The sequence below is a fragment of the Rhinolophus sinicus genome, linkage group LG12, assembly GCF_036562045.2.
Source record: "Rhinolophus sinicus isolate RSC01 linkage group LG12, ASM3656204v1, whole genome shotgun sequence".
NCBI classification, from domain to species: Eukaryota; Metazoa; Chordata; class Mammalia; order Chiroptera; family Rhinolophidae; genus Rhinolophus; species Rhinolophus sinicus.
The window spans coordinates 16,573,634-16,587,042 of record NC_133761.1 but is presented as its reverse complement, the minus strand read 5'-3'; positions in this window follow the sequence as shown (position 1 = coordinate 16,587,042).

Below are 13,409 nucleotides of genomic sequence, written 5' to 3'. Positions count from 1 at the left end.
TGAAGTGGATTAGATGTAAGAGATATTAATGAGACAGAATTGACGAAACTTTGGAGATCGATGGGACATAAGAGATGAGGAAGAAGGATGAGGGAATGATGGTGTTGAGGGTTTGGGCTTGTACAAAATGCAAACCCAGAGCCATCACTGGTCAAGAAGGGATGCTCAGGAGCAGGGGAGTGTGGGGAAAGACGAAGGGCTTAGCCGTGACCACCCTGGGCTTTGAGACCTCAAGGAGACACGCACAAACGTAATGGGAGAAACACACAAGCAACACCCACACACAGAACACACCTTCACACTCAGGAAAACATGGGATGTGGGCAGCTGCCCTCATTCTATGATCAAAAGTCTCTTTCTCTCCTCTCCCCAACCAAAATATTTTTCTACTAGTCCTACCACCACATGAAGGGCCGAAAATCCTGATTCTGTCGGTCAAGAATGTCAGTTCACTCCTGTCCTCTTTACTTAATTAACTCCTGTACATCTTCAGGTCTCAATTCAAACGTCACTTCTGAGAGGGACTTCTCAGCTCCCCCAAGATGAGGTCAGATCCCCTTGCTGTACACTCCAGATATTCTTCATCAGTGGCGATTTTCACACTTATCATTTCACACCTATTTGTGCAACTGTGTGGTTAATCACTTTCTGCCTTGAAGGTGAAAATTATTCAGCAAGAACTGTGTCTATTCTGGCTCCACACTAGGCTCTACCACCTACCAGGCATATAGCAGATGCTCAGTAAATATTTGCTGAGTAAGTGCATGAATATCAAAAGTCTCTGTTGAAATCCAAGATTACCTGGAAAGGATTACAAACCTTAACATGAGTCAGTGCACTGGAGTCCAATATCGTCTACCAACGTAATCAGGTAAAAAGTATTAACCTTCTTGGGGCCGGCCCAGTGGCTCAGGTGGTTGGAGCTCCGTGCTCCTAACTCCGAAGGCTGCTGGTTCGATTCCCACATGGGCCAGTGGGCTCTCAACCACAGGGTTGCCGGTTCGACTCCTCGAGTCCCACAAGGGACGGTGGGCTCTGCCCCCTGCAACTAAGATTGAACACGGCACATTGAGCTGAGCTGCCACTAAGCTCCCGGATGGTCAGTTGGTGGAAGCGCAGGCTCTCAACCACAAGGCTGCTGGTTCAACTCCCGCAGGGGATGGTGGGCTGTGCCCCCTGCAGCTGGCAGCGGCAACTGGACCTGGAGCTGAGCTGCACCCTCCACAACTAAGATTGAAAGGACAACAACTTGAAGCTGAACGGCACCCTCCACAACAAAGGTTGAAAGGACAACAACTTGACTTGGAAAAAAGTCCTAGAAGTGCACAATGTTCCCCAATAAAAGTCCTGCTCCCCTTACCCCTCCAATAAAAAAGAATACTATAAAAAAAAAAGGAATTAAAAAAAAAAGTATTAACCTTCTTTATTTCTCTGTAATGTAACTGAATTTTTTTTTCAATTCCTCATTCATAGGTCAGATGACAGAAACGGAATCCCAATCATTTCCCAACTTTGCTAGAGGCATTATCTGCCCAAGAAGGCTTTTCGCACTGGGGTGAGTTATGCCAAGTGGCCTAGCCCTCCCTTTGAGGGCATAAGCTTATACAAACTGCAGCTAAAAAGACATCTTTCCCCCAAATTTTCTGTCCACGATATCTATTTCCTTAGGCAAGCTGTGTACAAAACTTTAGCTGCATGAATGTAGGTAGGGGGTAGAAGACAGAGATGAAAGATAAATGTTGGAGGTGGGGGGAAATCCACCAATAATGTTTAAATGTTATCCTATCACATGCCTTTATTTAAAAATTAAGAGATCACAAACAACTTGGAATGAGTAGATTGCAGATCAGAGACACTGCACCTCCAGCAAGGAACCCATACAGCCACAAGAAACACAAAGAGAACATCAGGTACTTCCCAGGGAAGGTTTAACCACGAAACGGGAGAAAACCATGTCTTACTCACTTCTGTGCCCCGTGGAATGTATGTAGCACAGCCTGGGGAGCAGGAAGTTCTCAGTTCATCGCTCCTGAACTAAACAGCATCCTGAAGTTCTCCTTCGCAATTACCCAAGAAGTACCTGCCGGATGGCGGTCTCCACCTCTGGATCATCAGGTCCATGAAGGTGGGGGTGCTGAATCAGGAACCCTGTGCCCTTCTTACTCACTGCTGCATCTTACTCACTGCCAGCACCAACACATACGTACTGAATAAATCAGTACGTCCACCAGGAAGAGGGTGAATGAGAACACGGAGCCCAAATCACTCTGTCCTCCAAGTTCTAGCTCACGTGTTAAGCCTTTATCGTATTAGCAGCTCCTCCTAGAGAGACGTTTTCGCTCCTACCTCTGACCTCCCCAGATGCCATGTTTATCCCTCCCAGCGTGTTTATTAAGCCGCAGTACACATATGTGTAGTGGTTAAGGGTACAAGCCCTGGACCCAGAATGCTGTTGCTTAAATATCAGCTAAAGCACATCCAAGCCCTAGTGTCTTGGGCAAATTATTTAAGGTCCCTGAGCTCTGCTTCTCATCTACAAAATGAAGAAAATTATACTATCAATTCATAAACATTGTGAGGACTAATGAGGCCAATCCCATGAAAAACTTTACTAATGAGACAGTAACATGAAAAACTTTGACTTCGGCAGCCATCACAAAGTAAGCGACCAATAATTATCTACTGTATCTGTCACTCTCTGCTTTTATCATAGTTTAAAAACTGCAAAATGTATTGAACACATACTATACTCTGGGCTCAGTGAAAAGCATTTTACTTGGGTTTTCACAATGAACCCATAGTTGATCCTATGGGTTACTGTTTTACCTATCTACCATTATGAAGCTGCTGCACAAAGAAGTCACACAAATTGTCTGAGGTCACATCACTAGTTAGATTTACTGTCATTTAAGCCTTTCCAATAATGCAACAGCCCTGCTCACTGTCTCCATGAATGTACATACACATTGTAGGTCTTACAGTAGGTTATAAATTTGAGCACGGGCAAGGATTTGATCTGATGTATTTATCTTTGTATTATCCAAAGCATCTAGCTTAATGTCTTATACGCATGCCAATGATGGGTAAATATTTATTAAGAGATTGAACACAGAGTGAAGGGACCCCAAAGTCAAATTTCATCAATGTCATCATTTTGTCCTAGCATTGGCTCTGCAGAAGTTGCTCACATGCATTCTGAATAGAGGGAATCCTCTCCACGTTTAAACAGCACCTCCATTAACACACACATTAAAAAGAGCAGCGTTGCCCTAAGAGAAATGTCATGTCAATAGGTCTTCTGTACAACCAAGTTCAGACGGATGTTGGCTGGGTTTATCAAATATGACATGTCCTAAAAATTCTGAATTTATCCCGTATCTGCAGCACAGCAACGGAATTCATTAGTGCCCTCTACACATGTGAAATTAAAAATAAAAAAAAACATTTATGCTGCGTTGAGGAGTCTTCCTTGGAAAACACCAATAGCATCCATCACATAGCATAATGCACCGAGAACTGGTGGAGCTTCAGACACAAACCAGGAGCAGCTAGGCAGTGAGTCAGCAGCTCTGGAGAGGAAATGACTTAAATGGCAGAGTCATTCACAGGATCACAAAAAATGCTACCGCGGCAGTTCTCCAAGTATGTTCCAGGGACCATCAGTGTCAGTATCACCTGCAAACTCCACAGTAATGTAAATGCTCAGGCCCCAGACAGACAGACAGACAGACAGACAGACAGACAGACCTTCTGAATTGAGAACGGGTGAGGGGTTCAACAGTCTGTTTTAACGAATCTTCGTGATGACTAATAAACGCTCAAGTTTGAGCAACACCGATCTAGAGCACAGATCCTCACACCAAACACCCTCACTTTTTACAAATACAAATTCTGAGGTACTTAATTTTTCCAAGATCACACAGAATATCTGTCACCTGGTTCACAGAAAGGCGGGCTGGGAGAGGTGAAGGCAGCTGTCAAAGGACCTGATGCCCCTGGAGCCTGAGGCCCACTTACATCTAAAGACTCTGTACCCATTTAGCAGTTGTTCCTGAGTGAAGACTACTGGGAAAGGCTCTGGCAGCCATTGGATCAACGGCAGGAAGTGCTGAAGTCAATGGTTAAGTCGGTGTTCATTACTGTAGGAGATTTATCACGACGATGAGTGATATTCATCTTTCAGAGGGTAATAGTTTGTAGCAAATTCCAAAACTGTTTGATCACAAACTCTCCACTAGGTTATTTTAAAAACTGGGAAATGCTGATCCATGTTGTCAAAATGCTGCACAATTTCTGTTATATAACCGATTGACTCATGTTTAAAACGCCAATCAAATCAGACTTGAAGGTGCTTAAATTGTAGTCACAGGTCTCTAAAGGGTCCCTGATTCTCAGGGATCTATAAACCCCATGAAAATAGAAGCAACATTTCATGAGTATGTGCAAATCTGTTTTTTTCTGGAGGGTTTCCAGAGATTTTTATTAAGTTTTCTAAGAGATCTATGGCATAGTCAATCACTAGGTGTGATGGCTTTGTGAAGATACAGTCAATGAAATCTGGGCTTTTCCTTCAGCTTAGATTCCCATGATTTCTCACTTAGGCCACTACAAAATTCTCTGGCTTGCTAATTCTACCTCCCTTCCAGTCTTGCCAGTTCATACTATAATTTTCTTATATGCCAAACCCATTAACATTCATGCTTAAAAACCACTGCTTACCAATTCAAGCACACACGTTTCAGACCTCCGCAATAACACTCTGCTTTCCTTGTCTCATCCCTTGAAAACATATCCCACGGTCAGACAGACAACTTGCTCTCCCCAAAGACAGACCCACCTTCACCACCTTTGGAATGACGGGCCTCGGTTTCCTGCTTAGACATTCTGTACACGCCTCTCTAAGGCCTTCTCTTGTTGATTCCCCAAATATTCACTGTTTTCTCCCCGGATCATGTCTCCAAGTCAAATATGTGCCAATCTGTTATGATAGTAATTATACTTGAAATATATCTACATATATAGACATACTATGATTGTGTTTATCACTCCTCACCCCCCCCGTGCTTGAGCACAGTAACCATTATTACTCTTGTTTTTAGTTTGTCACTGGATCCTTTTGTTGGGTCACCCCATTCAGGGCTGTCACTAGGAAAGCAATAATTTTGAGCTATCATATTATGTTTTATCCTGAAACGATCAGATTTTGTGAGGGAAAAAAAATGTTCCTTTTAGTTCAGTAACAAATGCTTATCCATTTAGAAACCAGAAGACCTTTAGATGTTTTGTATGATTTTTGTTTGTATTAGAACAGGCTGCTCTGACAAAGGGCTGGAATGGCAAAAGCAACAGGAACGATGTGGATACAGAAGTATCCATCCATCTAGCACATGCAGGCAGCAGCTTCTGTGCAAGCTTATTTCTGAGATGGAAAAATACAATAAAACAACGAAGATTTTCTCTCCGTTCATCTTTTTCCTTGTGTCGAAGAACCATCATATATATATATATATATTCAGAAATCATGAATCAAAAATAATCATTTTTGTTTCTAATACATTAATCAACTTCCAGTATTCATCATTCCCATTCCCTTTCTCTTCTCCTTCAGTAGAAATGCTTTTATTCGAAATAAAGGAAAAAGATGAAAAACAAGTTGTTGGGGGTAGGGAACAGGATGCTAAAAAGACTTATTATATTAATAGAAAATTCTAAAATACAAAATTCCAGCCAAAGTTGGAATTTCACAGGAAGATATGCAGAGGATTACAATCCTATTTATAGCCTTTCAAGGATGACTCTCTGCACAGAGTTTGACAGGGCCCAACCTGAAGAAAGAAAGACACATGCCCCCTTGACACACAAAAACCTCAACCTGGGGCCCTAAACAACCTGCTTCAGTCAGAGCACATGGTGAAAATTTCATAGATTAGTGGGCAGCCATGACCATGGAAATAGCATGGAAAGAGCTGAGAGCCAGCTCTGTCTGCATATGTTAAGGGTGTGGGGGGCGGGAGGGTCCCAAACCTGGGAGGCTAAAATCCTATGGAAGTCTGTCTAAGATTCCCTTTTATTCATTCCAATCAGAAAAGAGGATGTTAAATAAATTCTCTTTTGGCTGGGTCTACTAACACAATCAAAACGGTTTCTGAAATAAAACTAGGCACAGACCTTGGAGTTTCCATACTGAAAAAATTCTACCATATCCATCCATTAATACACTTACAAAAAAATAACCTGGGTTTGCTATTTCTCTTTCCTGTCCCTCCCTCCTCTCCTTGGCTAGTGACTGACACCCACCGGAGGAGACCAAGTGACAAACGCAAACAGAATGACGACTAAATAAATACAGGAGTTTAACCACCACCACCCCGCAAACCCCGAGTATTTACGCTGAAGCATACCAACTACCATTCCAGAGTCCAAGAACTAACTCCTCTTTTTCTCAATATACTTTATTTCTTCCTGAGATGTATTTTCCCAGCAAACTCAGCTTACGTACAAGTAAAAAGAGCAATCTACCAAAGAAAACCTAACCGGATTCTTTTCTCGTCTCCACAATTTCTGTCCAACTTTTGGCGAGCCTTTCCCCCACCTGCCTGCCTTGGCTACTCTCTCTATAAAATGGGAACAACGTCTTGCATTTCTCACTAAATGTAGTGTCTGCTCTAAGTCATTGCAGCAATGCTATAATTCAATAAATGTTAAGTGATGCTAACAATTTGCATCATATCCTTGAAAAGCACCTTGAGTGTTTAGGATGAATCCAATAAGTAAACTAACATAAGTTCGATCCCTATGAGAACTGTTTAATGGAAGAGTAACTGAGGCGCTCCCAGATTAATTACTACCAATCAGGAGAGATGATTTGCTTTTTGCAACTTCAATTTGAGGGATTGATTTTATGGCTTCTCAGGTCTCTCTCACTGTTGAAACCCCACAAAATAAATGGATAATCGATAAGAGAAAAACCTGCTGTTGCTTAAGCCTGGGTTACTGTTCCTTCCATCTTTTTTTTCCCGTCCAAAATCAGTGTTGCCATCATTGGAAGCCACCGTCACATTCTGATTGAAAATCTAGATGCACAGTTTTCCTTTTATAATACAAACATGTGTGAGTCATGACATTCCTTAGACGTGTGCTGTGCACTGTCCCAGAACATTGAAAACCTTTGCATTCAAATATGAAAACAGAAGGCCTACATGAGACATATACTTATTTTCATTTGAGCTTATCTATTTAATAAGCCATTTGATCTAGACTCTTCTTCTGCTAGTGTGCCAGAAATGTGACCGATTTTCTGCCTTAGGAACCACATATAAAAGATGTGATATTGCAAAAATCGTATTTTAGTATAACTTTGTTTTATAATGATATAGGAAAGATGTTCCGCACCACACAATGGCAGACTCAGCGATATGGAGTAATGCCTCATTTCTCCAGGATGGCTGGGTAATGAGGTGGTCCACTGTGATTTGTCCTGGTAACAGGGCTACTGTCTCCGCCTGCCAAAAGGTTGTATTTGAACTAATTTTGATGGAAAGATTTCTCAAACATATTATGCAATTTCCAGCTTAGTTACACATATATAAAGCTATTAACATATTCTTAATGGGAAAGTCAGCACAGGGCTCTCAGCCATTGGACTTGCTTTCTCCTATGCTAAGTGCCCTTGGCGGCTGCTGCTTTCCGAGCTGTGTTCTGAAAGCCTTTAGATGTCCTTTCTCACTATCAGTTGCCCTTTTATCAGTTCTCAATGCTCTTGCTCCAAGCAATATTTATTCCTTTCAAGTCCTGTGTTTAATTTGTAGGAAGCTCGCAGCAAAGCCCTTGTAGGAATCATTGCAATTTTTGCATATAAGCTCAAAGAGGAGCCCAAGGAGGAATTGAGAAGAATGAATGAGGGTCCCTGTGCAGGTGGGCAGCAGACGCTCCAGGTGCCTGGTTCTTTCCCAGGACACAGAAAGTGAGTTTGCTGAGAGCCTTCCATAAAAGCAAGCGTGCTAGTCGGCCTCGTATTTTCATCTTCTGATTTCACCCTGAAAGTGTGTCCTTAGTTAGAATATAAAGTCTGTGAGGGCTGGAATCATTATTTATTGTCCGTCTCATTGGGCACACTACTTAACAGAGTGCAAAGTATTAATACATAGAAAGTTCTCGTGTGATTTGACTATGCTTTGCCTTCCCCCAACACCTGGAGAAATCCACATTTAAAGGTTAATGCACTCTAATACTTAAATTTCTGTCACTTAGCATTATTTGCGCCCAACTTTCCCACCAACAGAGTTGACTGACTTGCCCTAGGCATTGCTGTAAATAAATATAAAGATTTCTCATTTAAGTTGTGACACTATAATTGGAAGCCAACCTCCATCTTAGTTGTTCTCTTGATTCACTATTCTTTCACAGAGGATTGTTTTGTTCTTTTTTTCCCTGGTCTGTGTCATTTGTGAGCAGTTTTCAGCTCTGCGCTAAAGCCCACCTATAGCCTTCATTCTTCACACCTTGCATGCCCAGGAGTAACTCACTAATATTTCTCAGGCTATAACTAAGTCAAACCTTTATTGGCTCATCAAAGGATCTCTTTGATCATGGCAGTCAAAACAATTTTGAGTGGCGACAACATACAAAAGCTCTTTATATTAATTTATAATGTCTCTGGTCCATTTAGATATTTATTGTGAAATTCTCATTTAATGTCCCATGTGTTATCTCAACTCTTTTCACCCTGCAAAAGCCACTTCAGGAAATCATTTTTCCTTATGACGTCAATTTTCTCAGCATTAGGTTCTTGATTTGCCCAGGATGTGAAAGTACGTGCTCTCTTGGCCCACACTGCACACATGTCTTGCTTCTGTCTGTGATGTTTTGGTTGCTTCTGACAACATTCTCTATACCTGTAATGTGTCCAGGCCACTTGTCTATAGACACTTGGGAAGTGGGGTCACTGATCTATATACAACATGCTAACACCAAGCATTGGTTATCACGTGCACCTCCATTGACAGACTTACTTACATATACACTACCTGAGACCAAATCCCCTGGCAACAATAAGGTCTGCTCGGCTTCTAATCCTACTGCAATAATTCACTGGGTATCTTCTGTAGTACGCCCTTCTGTTCTCAAAGCTTTTTGAAATACCATCTCACTTAGTTGTGAGGAAACAGGTGCAAAAGTCACTTTTGTGCTCATCGCAAACATCTCTCTTCATGACCCTCTTGAAAATCCAGAATGACTAAAGTCGACCCTGATCCTTGAGCCATAGTCTCTGTAAATAGAAATGGGACTAACCCAAAGGCAGCAGAAGGAAGTAAATAATAATAACAATAACAATAATAATAATGATGATTAGAGTGGAAAGGAATGAAACAGAGAATAAAAATGGAATAGAGAAAACTCAATGAAAACAAAAGCTGGCTCTTTGAAAAGATTAACAAAACTGACGAAATTTTAGTTACACTGTCAAAAAGGAGAGAACATTAAAACTACTAAAATCAGGCATGAAAGACAGAACGTTGCTACCAACCTTAAACAAAATTAAGAATGATTATAAGGAAATTTGTGAATAATTGTGTGCCAACAAATTAGATAAAACAGACAAAATCCTACAAAGACACAAACTAACATGAGTGACTCAACAGAAATAGAAAATTTAATATATCTAAAAGTAAAAGATTGAATTAGTAATCAAATAGTCTCCTACAAAGAAAAGTCCAGTACCAGATGATTTTGCTGGTGAATACTACCAAATGTTTACAGAAAAATTAACACCAATCTTTCACAAATTGTCTCCAAAAAACATAAGGCCATTTCACAACTCATTTTATGAAGTCAACATTACCCTGATATGAAAACCAAAGAAATCACTAAAAAAGAAACTACAGACCAATATACCTTATGAATATACTCAGGTGCAAATATTCTCAACAAAACAGTAGCAAACTAAATCTGACAACATATAAAAACAATTATATACCACAACCAAGTGGGATTTATCCCAGTAGTAAGTGCAAGACTCTCACAGTAAAAACTACAAAATGTCACTAAAAGAATTTAGAGACCTAAATAAATGGAAATACATTTGTGTTCATGAAAAACTTAATATTTTAAGATGGCAATTCTCCCCCAAATTATCTACAGATTCAGTGGAATCCCTATCAAAATACAAGCTACCTTTTTTTCCCCGGAAATTAACAAACTTACCCTAAAATTCATATGGAAATGAAAATGACTCAGCAAAAGCAAAATAATCTAGAAAAAGAAGAATAAAGTTAGAGACTCTCACTTCCCAATCTCAAAACTTACTACACAAAGCTGTAGTAATCGAAATTGTGTGGTGCAGGCATAAGGATAGACAAACAGATCAATGCAACAGAAATGACAGTCCAGAAATAGACTCACACATTTATGGTCAATTTAACAAAGGTGCCAAGACGATGCAATGGGCGAACACAGTCTTTTCAACAAATGATGCCAAGACAACTAGAGTTTCACATGTAAAAGAATAAAGTTGGACCACTAGGTCATAACACACACAAAAAATAACTACACTGAATGACATACCTAAATATAAAAAGCTGAAACTCTTGGGGAAAAAAGCAGGTATAAACTTTCCTGATTTTGGATTAGGCATGGTTCTTTGCTATGATACCAGAAGCACGAGCAAAATAAAAAAGTACATAAACTGGGCTTTGAAGAGCGGGAAGATTGGTTGCATCTTTAAGCTAAGGGGCTGCCCACCACCCCACCTTGGTGGTCCCTCTAGAAGTCAAGGTCCAGGCCAACACTTTCGCTCCTGTGGTAGTGCCCCTGGTGGGCTTCCTTTCTGTTTCCTTCCAGGGGTGGCTGTGGCCATGGCCTGGAGAGCCCTGGCGCCCACCCAGATAGGGCAGGGTGACCAATATTACCCCTACACCAAGCTCCTGGCCATCTGGAGGCACTTCCAACAGAACCCAAAACGAGCTCAAGAACATCTGGATCCTGCGAGTGTAAGACCTAGGGGGACCCGGCCTTGTCCCTGAATTCCAGGTTGCACCCCTGCTGGGCAATCTGACCCGCAACGCCATCTTCAACTACCGCGGCAAGACGCTGCTCACCTGGCTGCTGTTGGCCTGGCGACGGTGCTGGGAATCCTTCCTGCACTTGGAAGCGACTGAGCTGCCCTCAGACCACCACGGAAGAAAGCATCCAGCTGGTGCCCGGGCTAGGCAGGCCTGACTGCATCTCCTACTGCTGGCGGCCCTCGCGCCCCGCCTGCCTTCTGTGCCGTAGCCGGTGGCCCACGCACGCGGATATGCGGGAGGAGGCGCCCTTCACGCATAGCCCGCAGCGGCGCCTGCTGTAGCCACACCCTCTGAGCCGCAGCTGTTGCTGGTCAGCCTGCTGGTAAAGGAGATGACGGCGATGGAGGCGGTGATGGGAATCCAGACGGCAGATAGCCCAGGTCGGCTTGCTCTGGTGCCAGAGCCAGCCAGCAGCGCGCAAGCTCACGTTGGGGTCCATCCTGACGCACGGGGACCTCATGGGCTGGCTCCTGAGCCATGGCGTCCCCAAGGAGAAGGTACACAAGCAGCCCACCAAGGCCCCCTGGAGCTGTACATCAAAGAGGCCAAGCTGCTGCTGCAGCCACCGGCACCCACCTACGTGTGATGAAGGAGCAGCCCTCCCCACTACTCCCACCAGGCCTGCGGGGAGGAGCCGCCCGTGCCATGGCAAAGGCCTCCTGGGCTGGGCCTTCCCATCGGCACTGGAGTAGGGGAGACTGAATTCCAAAGGAGACCCCAGAGCAGGGAATGGGGACATTGTAAGGGGTCGCAAAGCTTCATACAGTGCCGCCTGAGCACCCCAGGACGGACTGAGGGATGGCCTGCCTGCTCTCCATCCTCCACTGACACGCAGAGGAGCCCAGAAGAGAGAAGCCTGACGGGCATGGTGTGTGGGGCCAAGAGTGCGCCCACCCTCTGCCACGCGGGCCTGCGGAGCACTAGAGACCAAGTGGGGCGATCCCATGGTCCAGCACATGAAAGCATCTTGAAGTTTAAACATTTTTTCTTAAGGTTTTAAAATGTAGTATTTTTACTTAATACTTTATTTTAAGCATATACATAGCACTTTGATTTTAGGGACACTCATTCCTGTTTTGTACTCGGTTTTCTCTTAAGATTTATTCTTTTTTCTTTCTTTTCTTTTCTTTTATTAACAACGTCTTTCCATTTTAAAGCGTACTTTTGCTGTTTGCTCATCAGGGAAAGGGGCGGCCAGTCTCTTCCGGTTTCTCTATCTGCATGTGTGGCTTCCACTGGTGTCTGTGTGTCACATCTGGGTTAAGGGTGATGAGACCAAGAATCGCAGCTTTGTGGGGAGGGACAGAGCCCTGGCAGTCAGTGCTGGGCACACGGGCACCCATGAAATAGCGTGTGCATTAAAAAAAAGATAAACTGGATTTCGTCAAAATTAAAGCTTTCCAGCAGCAAATAATACCATCAATAAAGTAAAAGGGAAACCTACCAAATGGGAGAACATATTTTAAAATCATATATCTCTTATAGGCCTAGTATCCAGAATAAAGATCTCTCACAACTCAATAAAAAAGACAAATAACCCAATTAAAAGATGAGCAGAGGATTTGAATAAACATTTTTACCAAAAAGATATACAAATGGGCCAATAAGCACATGAAAAGATGTTCAGCATAATTAGTCATTAGAGAGGCGCAAAACCACAATGAGATACCACCTAAAACTCGCGCTGGCTGTGGTTAAAAAAGAAAAAAAAAAAAAGAGGTGTTGGTGAGGATATGGAGAAATTGGAACCCTCAGACATTGCTGGTGGAAATGTAAGATGGTACAGCTGCTAGGAAAAACAGTTTAGTGGTTCCTCAAAAACGTAAGCATAGAATTATCATAAGGCACAGCAATTCTACTCCTAGGTATGTATCCAAAATAATTAGGTATACATAAGTATAAACACGTACACACTTTATGCCTATATACACCCTTGGATATATATAAATATAAACATATATCCACACAAAAGCTTATATATATATGAATGTTTATAAAAGCATTATTGATAGTAGCCAAAAGCTGGAAATGACTCAACTATCCATCAACTGATGAACAGATAAATAAAATGTGGTACATGTGTACAATGGACAATTATTTGACCATCAAAAAGACGAAGGACTGATACAAGCTACAACATAGATGAAACTTAAAAACATTATGCAAAGTGAAAGAAAACAGTCTCAAAAGGCTACATATTGTATGATTCTATTTATATGAAATGTCCAGAATAGGCAATCCCTTAATGACAGAAATTAGATTAGCGCTTGATAGGGGCTGGGGTGGGGGGTGGCGAGTGGCTGCCAATAAGTACAGGGTTTCTTTGTGAGGTAACGTGTTCTGGGA